Raw genomic sequence first — 10,000 nt, forward strand, 5'->3', positions numbered from 1 at the left:
CCATAGTGTAATATACTGTAATTTACAATCACATTCGGAATTAGCGATGTAAGAAATAAATACATATCTAAATAGCCTCTAGACAGGTAACCAGAAGGTAGGTTTAAAGGTTCAAAGGCTTAAAGCCCGATCATGAATTGCAGATCATGAATTACAGTGCGAATGCTCTTGAGACTAATCATATACATATATGATCAGCGCCTAAGCCCCTCACCACTCAAGCTAGGACCATGGAGGGCTAGGCAATGGCTGATTGATTGATTGATTTGAGGTTTTCTGGCATCCGGACATTTAAGGTCATTGACGCCTGAGAGCCATGACTCATCAGGTAGATCTGTAGGGTCCCCTCAACCCGGCATCCCTATGTCACATGAATGGTCAGGTTGCAGACACTGCAAAAAAACTATCGGGTTTACTCTGACAGAGTGTCAGGCAGGGACTTTTCCAATATAATAGGCCACCACCACTTTCGGGAGTAACATCGTTACGGTTCGGGCTTAGACGTTATTCACTCCCACAGTACCGCTTTTTTTTTTTTTTTTTTTAGTCATACGTATATAATAAATGAAAAGTCTGAAAATCTATATTGGGATATAACCACAAAGGAAGCCCATGGTCACTTCAATGTTTGGAAAAGGAAGGTAGGCGGAGAATTCAAAACCTTTTGAGATGATAATCCAGTTCATTATAGGTATTATGATTTTGGTAGCTGACTTGTGAGTCACCTAACGGCTGTAGCAATGTAACCTTCTGGAAAGACTTTTTAAGCTCAACAAACAAACTGACTGAAATAACATATATAGAAGATGGACAGTCTCTGTCATGCTTCACTGGTACACTACTACACCCTCTCTCTATTGGGAGGTCCGTGGTCTGCAACCTGCTAATCACTACCATTCGACTCCGTTGAGAATGACTACTAGCGCCACATAAGAGTTGAGAAAAGTCTTTGAGGACAGCAACCTCACTCCTAAAAGCTTGCTGTGAACCAGAAGTCATTTCTACCATGGCACTATCCCTTCCGAAGTGGGCATAAGCATATGGCCCCCAAATAAAGAAGATTATTATATGAGATAAAAGCCTGATTAATGATCCAGCTGATTTCCTTGGGCTCAATCCCATCAAGGAGAGAGATCTGAGATGTACACTTGTAAGTGGCTTTTTATTTCTATTTATTGCAATGATGTGATGTGTCTTTTTCCTTTAATGGTGCGTGCGTGCGTATGTGTGTGAGATTGTGTGCGCGTTCACGTGCGGGTTTGCACACGAGTGTATCAAGAAATTATGTCTATCAAGAATTAACGAAAGAAAACACGGAAATTCATGTGCATCGATAGATGAGAAAATATAATGCTGGAAATAATGTTACAACACTCAAAAAAAGCGTCGTGAAAAATTAAATTCTCCGGTAACCAACAACAAAAACAAATACCGCACAAGAACTGTTAAGAATTGCAAATAATGATAGAAACATTAATATTACCAAAAACAAAACCACGCTGAGTAAAAACTCTTGGTTTAAAGTTTCCTTTCCAATCCCCACACAACGAGTTTCACTTAGGGCTAGGATATCCAAACTATATATCATATATTCACTCTCCAATTGCTGTAACTTTCAAAGCTGATTCATGGTTATAACATTCCAATTACCCATTTTCTAAATTTCTTTAGTATTTATAAACCAGAAGATTCTTAGCACCCTGCTATGCCCGGGACTGGGGCCAATCTTTCATCTTCTCTCTCCATGACAGACTAAATCCATAGAGGATTCATTGGCTAGATACATGAAAGGATAGCCAGTTCCTTGTGATGTGCAGTACCTATCTAACTATGGCAAGTGACCCCTGCCGGTCCATACTAATACTAGTAAGATCAACCGCCAGGAATTAGGAGTAAAATCCTAAAAGTCAGTTTGTCCATCGCCTCAAACCCAATCCTTCAACCTGCTGCCAGTGACTTCATCTCTTTCACCCCTAAACCTCTCATTACTACAGCAAGTTGCTCATCTGCTTATAATTATACAAGTATAACCGTTGACAAAAATGGATTGCTAAGATATACGGCCAGGTCAATCTCCTAAAGAGTAACTTGTATACCCTACATATGATTAGCGCCCAATAACCCTCTTCAGTCAAGTTTGGGCCTGGCAATGGTTACTGATGTCTCAGCAGGTAGGCCTACATGAACCTTCAAAACGCCAATCCTTGGCTCACAAGGATCGTGAGGTTGTAGATACTACAAGAGACTAGCAAACAAGAGTGTGGCTTGATCACCAGTTTAGCTGATCGCTAGGCAGGGAAGTTTCTAATAGGCTACATCAACCATATTTCCCTTGTAATATATATATATATATATATATATATATATATATATATATATATATATATATATATATATATATATATATATATATATATATATATATGTAAGATTATGAAAATTAAAATGGCACATTCGCTAAAAATAAAAGTATTTAATCAGATGGTCCAGTATTAACTTATGCATCCAGAACTTCAAGCGTTATTGAAGCTTTGGAACAGAAGCTAGTTACAACTCAAAAAGCTATGGAAAGATTAATGATGGGACTCACACTAAGTGACAGAAAGAGAGCAACATGGATAAGAGAGCAAACTAAAGTATACGATATTCTAACAACATTTCAGAAAAAGAAATGGACAGGGACAGGATCTATAATAAGAATGATAGAAAATAGATGGACATTAAGAATAACAGCATGTGTCCCTAGAGATTGTAAAATAAGCAGAGGATGGAACAGAAGACGATGGATTGACAAACTAAGAATGTTTGTGTGTGTGGACTGCCATAAAAAGTCCATAAGAGACACAAGTCGAAGGACATGTCTGATGTCTTTGTTCTGCGGTGGACTAATAACGGCTTATGATGAAGATATATATATATATATATATATATATATATATATATATATATATATATATATATATATATATATATATATATATATATATATATATATAAGATGATCAGCTGTATTCTTGTATGATTTAAACTGGATAAAACATAATTATCGTTCCCAGCAAAGATTATATTTTTTCTCATTTCTTTTTATCTCATCCTATTTACACCACCACTATCCAATATAGTAAAATCTATTTTCCCAAATCAGAATATTTTCTTTTAAGGGAACCAGTCGCCACGATTTACACGACTGAATACTATTGCAAAAATCAAGAGAGTTCATCGACAATTCTTCTGGAAAGAAGTGTGCTCAAAGTTCCTTGTTCATTAACAATGATTGTCTTGGGAAATCAAATGTTCTCTCCTCGTGTTTTTTTATAGTTAATCAAGACGTTAAAGATACCAGAAAACACGAGAGAGAGAGAGAGAGAGAGAGAGAGAGAGAGAGAGAGAGAGAGAGAGAGAGAGAGAGAGAGCCAGTGCCCTCCCCAGGGTGGATGTGCAATATGTTTAAAATTCAATGAACTTTAGAGTGAGAGTTCATTTACACAGAGTTTCTACTCAGAGTCCTTACATCTTTGATCTTGTGATATTATTACAGCAGGCGTCAGGGAGGAAGTCCCCTGGAGTATGATGTCTGCTGACGATGCTGCTTTGGTAGACCTGTCCAAAGAGACGGTGGAAAATAAACTAAAGATTTTGAGCAAAGCTCTGGAAGATCCAGGTTTAAGGAAAAGTAGGACCAAGAAAGAATATCTGTGGATGGGGGGAGATATGGGTTAGGATAACATAAAGTGGGTTAAGACGTCCAAGGACCTTGGGTCAGTAAGTTGGATAATGGAGACCTGAACTCGGAAATTAACCACAGGATACGGTTTGCCTCGATGAACTCTGGAAGAGCATCGGGAAAATTCCGATAAATGGATTAGTGTCAAAGTGAGGGATGGTTCTATAATATTAGTTAGACCAATTTTATATATATATATATATATATATATATATATATATATATATATATATATATATATATATATATATATATATATATATAAAGATAGGTTAGGTTAGTTTTTATTGTAGCGTATATTTTTATACTAATGCTAACGTAAATAAAGTTGTTAAAATAGGGTATACTGGACAATCAGCATAAAGGAATGGATATTATGAGGAAAACTGGCTTCATTTTGCCATTTTAACGTAAGATGAAACATAAGAAAAGTGGTGAGATATGACCAATTTATAAGTAAAAAAATACCGTTACATTATTTACACCTATCCTTAAATGGAAATGGCCTTCATGCACATAGCTATTTTCTCAGCAATCCTCCAAAAATATGTTATTTGAGTTTGTGGTACCCTATTAGAAACGTTTTATCATCATAATTATTATTATTATTATTATTATTATTATTATTATTATTATTATTATTATTATTATTATTATTATTATTATCATTATTACTTGCTAAGGTACAACCCTAGAAGGAAAAGCAGGATGCTATAATGCATATCCCTATATAAACTACATAAACTTTTACAAAACAATAGTTGTATTTTGGAGTGTCCCTCTCCTAGAACAGCCGCTTACCATAGCTATAGAGTCTCTTCTACCCGTAGCTAGAGGAAAAATGGCCACTGAACAATTACAGTGCAATAACCCCTTGGGAGAAGAAGAATTGTTTGGTATTCTCAGTGTTGTCAGGTGTATGAGGACGGAGGGAAATATGTTGAGAATAGGCCAGACTATTCTATGTATGTATAGGAAAAGGGGAAAAGGAACCGTAACCATAGAGAAGGATTCAATGTAGTACTGTCTGGCCAGTCAAAAGACACCATAACTTTCTTTACATTCAGGCATTGGGAGGGGGGGGGGGGAGGCCGGGGAATGTGGCCAGAAGGGGGTGAGGAACGTGGCCACAGATGGGCTGAGGAATGTAGCCACATGGGGGCTTGGAATTGTGGCCACAAGGGGCCAGGTCAAGGTTGCCATTGGGGGCTGGGGAATATTGCCTCAGGGAGGGTTGGGGGAATGTGGCCACAAGGGAGCTGAGTAATATGGCCACAATAGGTCTACGGAATATGACCACAGGGGGCTGGGGAGTGTGGCCACAAGGGGCTGGGGAATGTGGCCACAAAGGGGCTAGGAACGTGACCACAGGAGGATGGGGACTGTGGCCACAAGGGGGTTGGGGAATGTGGCCAGGTGGGAGGGGGGGGGGGGGGGCTGAGAAATGTGGCCACAAGGGGGCTGGGGAATATGGCCTAGGGGGCTGAGGAATGTAGCAACAATGAGCCTGGGGGATATGGCATCAGGGGGCTGGGGAACGTACTGACAAGGGCATGTGGGATGTGGCCAGAGGGGTTGTGGAATGTGGCCAAAGGGGGTAGGGAATGTGGCCACAAGCGGGTTGCAGAATGTGAAAAAAAGGGGGGCTGGCGAATGTGGCGACAGGGAGGTTCGGAAATTTTGCAAGATGGGGGGACTGGGGAATGAGGCCAAAGGGGGGTGGGGGGGGGGGGGTTGGCCACGGGGAGGGGGGGGAGTGGCCACGGGGGGGGGGGGGGTGTGGCTAAATGGGGCGCTGAGGAATAAAAGAGTTGTGATAGCTTACGGAGGTATTCGGCAACTAACAGTCAGTGATTCCCAAGTTCAAATTCTGCTGAGGCCTTGACATATTTCCTTGGGGAAAAAGACCTTACCATCCCTGTGGGGTGTGGATGGAAGGTTTGTAGTAGGTACATATAGCTCACTGATGAGTCATAAGGAGCTATTGTTTGGTAGCCATTGATTTTTGCACGGGTGGAGAAAGATCTTTAAATAGAGTGTGATAAGGGGACTGCCTACATATTATCAGCTGGAGTTTAGAAAAAAAATATGCTTTAGGCTAGTAGCCCTCTACTAAATCTTAAAAGGGTTAATGTACCGCAAGGATTAGCAAAGCTCTACTAGAAAGGGCGCCCGTACAAGGTTGGTTTGGTGTGAGCTATCAAGACTAGTCTTCCATCATCGCCAATCCACCTTGGCAAACGTGGTGATGAAACTGGCCAAATCCTAGACATAAATACACAGTGAAAATGAACCAATAGAAATTGAGAGAGAGAGAGAGAGAGAGAGAGAGAGAGAGAGAGAGAGAGAGAGAGAGAGAGAGAGAGAGAGAGAGCCTTTTTATGCTTATCTGCATGGAATATACGACCATAATCTCAAGAATCCAAGTATCCAAACACTACCTGTTTCGAGAAGACAGCGATCCCAAATGTCTCAAAAGTAAACGTGAATTCTGTTTAGGGAGTTTGGTAAAGTCTTCCATTAAAAAAGGGGGAAAAAGTTTTTTCCATTTTTCTGTTCTTGTTTGATGAGTTGCACTGCATTATGCAGCGGCCATTCAGTTGATTGCCATATAGACTTTTACGTTTTGTTTTGGCATTTCTTCCTATTTTGAGAAGTTAGAGCCGATACCATGTTAGAAATGCAGGCTACTGACATGGTTTTAGGCGAGGCACTCATTTTTGCTAATGCAAGCCCCGTATTTTCTAAGGGGATACTGTTTACAGAGAGACAGACACAGACAGTCACACACACATACACGCACTCTCCACAGTCGAAACGAACGTAGAAAAAAAATAAAACATGGGGTAAATGTAGTTCGTTGGGAAAGGGTAAGCTAATATTATAGTAGTCTAAGGGAAGTTACAGGGCGATGCAGACCCTATGGTAAATAAGTAAGTAGTAATACAGCTTCTACGTTAGGCTAGGTGGGAAACCTTAGGTTAGGGGAAGTTCTTTTCTATGTTTCTTTTGTAAAATATTTTTTTCTCATTCTGTCCCAAGAACTACTAAGTCCTATAAAAGAAGTCAGTTGTCCGATGCACCCTCTCCTACTCCTTCTATCAGAGGCATCCTCTTCCATTAACACATTCATTCCTTACCCTTAATTGATTGATTGATTAACTGTACACTTGCCCGTCACTTAGCCTTACAACTAAAAAATATCAATGGCGTTGATATGAATCTCTGAGCTAATGAGGAAAAATAAAACGGACAGATCTTACGTTTTATTGTCACAGCTTCACTCATTATCAGGATGTCCATTACCTCACGGTGCCTACTCCACTTGAACTTGCTATGATGATCCTCGCTGCTAAATGCTCTTTCCTTTTAACTCTTCCTTCACTTTATATAGTCATCTATTCCACCATTTTTATTTAATTTTCGTTTCTAGGGGAAATTAGAGAGGATAAAATTTTTCCACCGACTAAATGACTACTATTTTCTCACAGACACTGAAATAATGTCATTATCTACTAGCTTATAATCTAGCTAACCAGTTTTTTGCAGTATCCATACGATATTTGTAAGTTTCTCATAATATACAATTGAAATATTCATCATCCATTTCCATGAAGGAGATACTGATCAACCAATACTTGTCTTCAATCCAATTCATCTGGAACGCTTTGACATTTCTTATCTGTAACAATAAATGCATACATGTCTCAAGAAATGCTTTTCAAATTCAATTAATTCTAAATTTTATAACAACTTTTATCTGCAATAAATTTCAGCGATATATATATATATATATATATATATATATATATATATATATATATATATATATATATATATCGTGTTCAAATAGAAATAAATTTCTACCTCATACTTGGGATCGAATGCTGGCTCCTTCTAATGAAAGGCCAGGTCGAAACCAACCATGCCACGAGAGACCATAAAGGAAATCGGAACCTAACGGCAAATCAGCTGTTCTAGAATTTACCTGGCGAGACATCAGTCTCTTACCAGAGAGTTTTACCCGACTTCCCGGCCCACCACGTGACACAATTGGTAGTAATTCATTCAAATTACCCCTAATGAGTTCATATGGATAAATATCAACACAACATCGTGTTCAAATAGAAATAAATTTCTACCTCATACTTGGGATCGAACGCTGGCTCCTTCTAATGAAAGGCCAGGTCGAAACCAACCATGCCACGAGAGACCATAAAGGAAATCGGAACCTAACGGCTAATCAGCTGTTCTAGGATTTACCTGGCGAGACATCAGTCTCTTACCAGCGAGTTTTACCCGACTTCCCGGCCCACCACGTGACACAATTGGTAGTAATTCATTCAAATTACCCCTAATGAGTTAATATGGATAAATATCAACACAACATCGTGTTCAAATAGAAATAAATTTCTACCTCATACTAGGGATCGAATGCTGGCTCCTTCTATAGGAACAGCTGATTAGCCGTTAGGTTCCGATTTCCTTTATGGTCTCCCGTGGCATGGTTGGTTTTGACCTGGCCTTTCATTAGAAGGAGCCAGCGTTCGATACCAAGTATGAGGTAGAAATTTATTTCTATTTGAACACGATGTTGTGTTGATATTTATCCATATTAACTCATTAGGGGTAATTTGAATGAATTACTACCAATTGCGTCACGTGGTGGGCCGGGAAGTCGGGTAAAACTCGCTGGTAAGAGACTGATGTCTCGCCAGGTAAATCCTAGAACAGCTGATTAGCCGTTAGGTTCCGATTTCCTTTATGGTCTCTCGTGGCATGGTTGGTTTCGACCTGGCCTTTCATTAGAAGGAGCCAGCGTTCGATCCCAAGTATGAGGTAGAAATTTTTTTCTATTTGAACACGATGTTGTGTTGATATTTATCCATATTAACTCATTAGGGGTAATTTGAATGAATTACTACCAATTGCGTCACGTGGTGGGCCGGGAAGTCGGGTAAAACTCGCTGGTAAGAGACTGATATCTCGCCAGGTAAATCCTGGAACAGCTGATTAGCAGTTAGGTTCCGATTTCCTTCATGGTCTCTCGTGGCATGGTTGGTTTCAACCTGGCCTTTCATTAGAAGGAGCCAGCGTTCGATCCTAAGTATGAGGTAGAAATTTATTTCTATTTGAACACGATGTTGTGTTGATATTTATCCATATCTACTCATTAGGGGTAATTTGAATGAATTACTACCAATTGTGTCACGTGGTGGGCCGGGAAGTCGGGTAAAACTCGCTGGTAAGAGACTGATGTCTCGCCAGGTAAATCCTAGAACAGCTGATTAGCCGTTAGGTTCCGATTTCCTTTATGGTCTCTCGTGGCATGGTTGGTTTCGACCTGGCCTTTCATTAAAAGGAGCCAGCGTTCGATCCCAAGTATGAGGTAGAAATTTATTTCTATTTGAACATGATGTTGTGTTGATATTTATCCATATGAACTCATTCGGGGTAATTTGAATGAATTACTACCAATTGTGTCACGTGATGGGCCGGGTAGTCGGTTAAAACTCGCTGGTAAGAGACTGATGTCTCGCCAAGTAAATCTTAGAACAGCTGATTAGCCGTTAGGTTCCGATTTCCTTTATGGTCTCTTGTGGCATGGTTGGTTTCGACCTGGCCTTTCAAATGAAGGAGCCAGCGTTCGATCCCAAGTATGAGGTAGAAATTTATTTCTATTTGAACACGATGTTGTGTTGATATTTATCCATATTAACTCATTAGGGCTAATTTCAATGAATTACTACCAATTGTGTCACGTGGTGGGCCGTGAAGTCAGGTAAAACTCGCTTGTAAGAGACTGATGTCTCGCCAGGTAAATCCTAGAACAGCTGATTAGCCGTTAGGTTCCGATTTCCTTTATGGTCTCTTGTGGCATGGTTGGTTTCGACCTGGCCTTTCATTAGAAGGAGCCAGCGTTCGATCCCAAGTATGAGGTAGAAATTTATTTCTATTTGAACACGATGTTGTGTTGATATTTATCCATATTAAGTCATTAGAGGTAATTTGAATGAATTACTACCAATTGTGTCACGTGGTGGGCCGGGAAGTCGGTTAAAACTCGCTGGTAAGAGACTGATGTCTCGCCAGGTAAATCCTAGAACAGCTGATTAGCCGCTAGGTTCCGATTTCCTTTATGGTCTCTCGTGGCATGGTTGGTTTCAACCTGGCCTTTCATTAGAAGGAGCCAGCATTCGATCCCAAGTATGAGGTAGAAATTTATTTCTATTTGAACACGATGTTGTGTTGATATTTATCCATATTAACTCATTA

This window comes from Palaemon carinicauda, chromosome 29, assembly GCF_036898095.1.
Source record: "Palaemon carinicauda isolate YSFRI2023 chromosome 29, ASM3689809v2, whole genome shotgun sequence".
In the NCBI taxonomy this organism is placed as follows: Eukaryota; Metazoa; Arthropoda; class Malacostraca; order Decapoda; family Palaemonidae; genus Palaemon; species Palaemon carinicauda.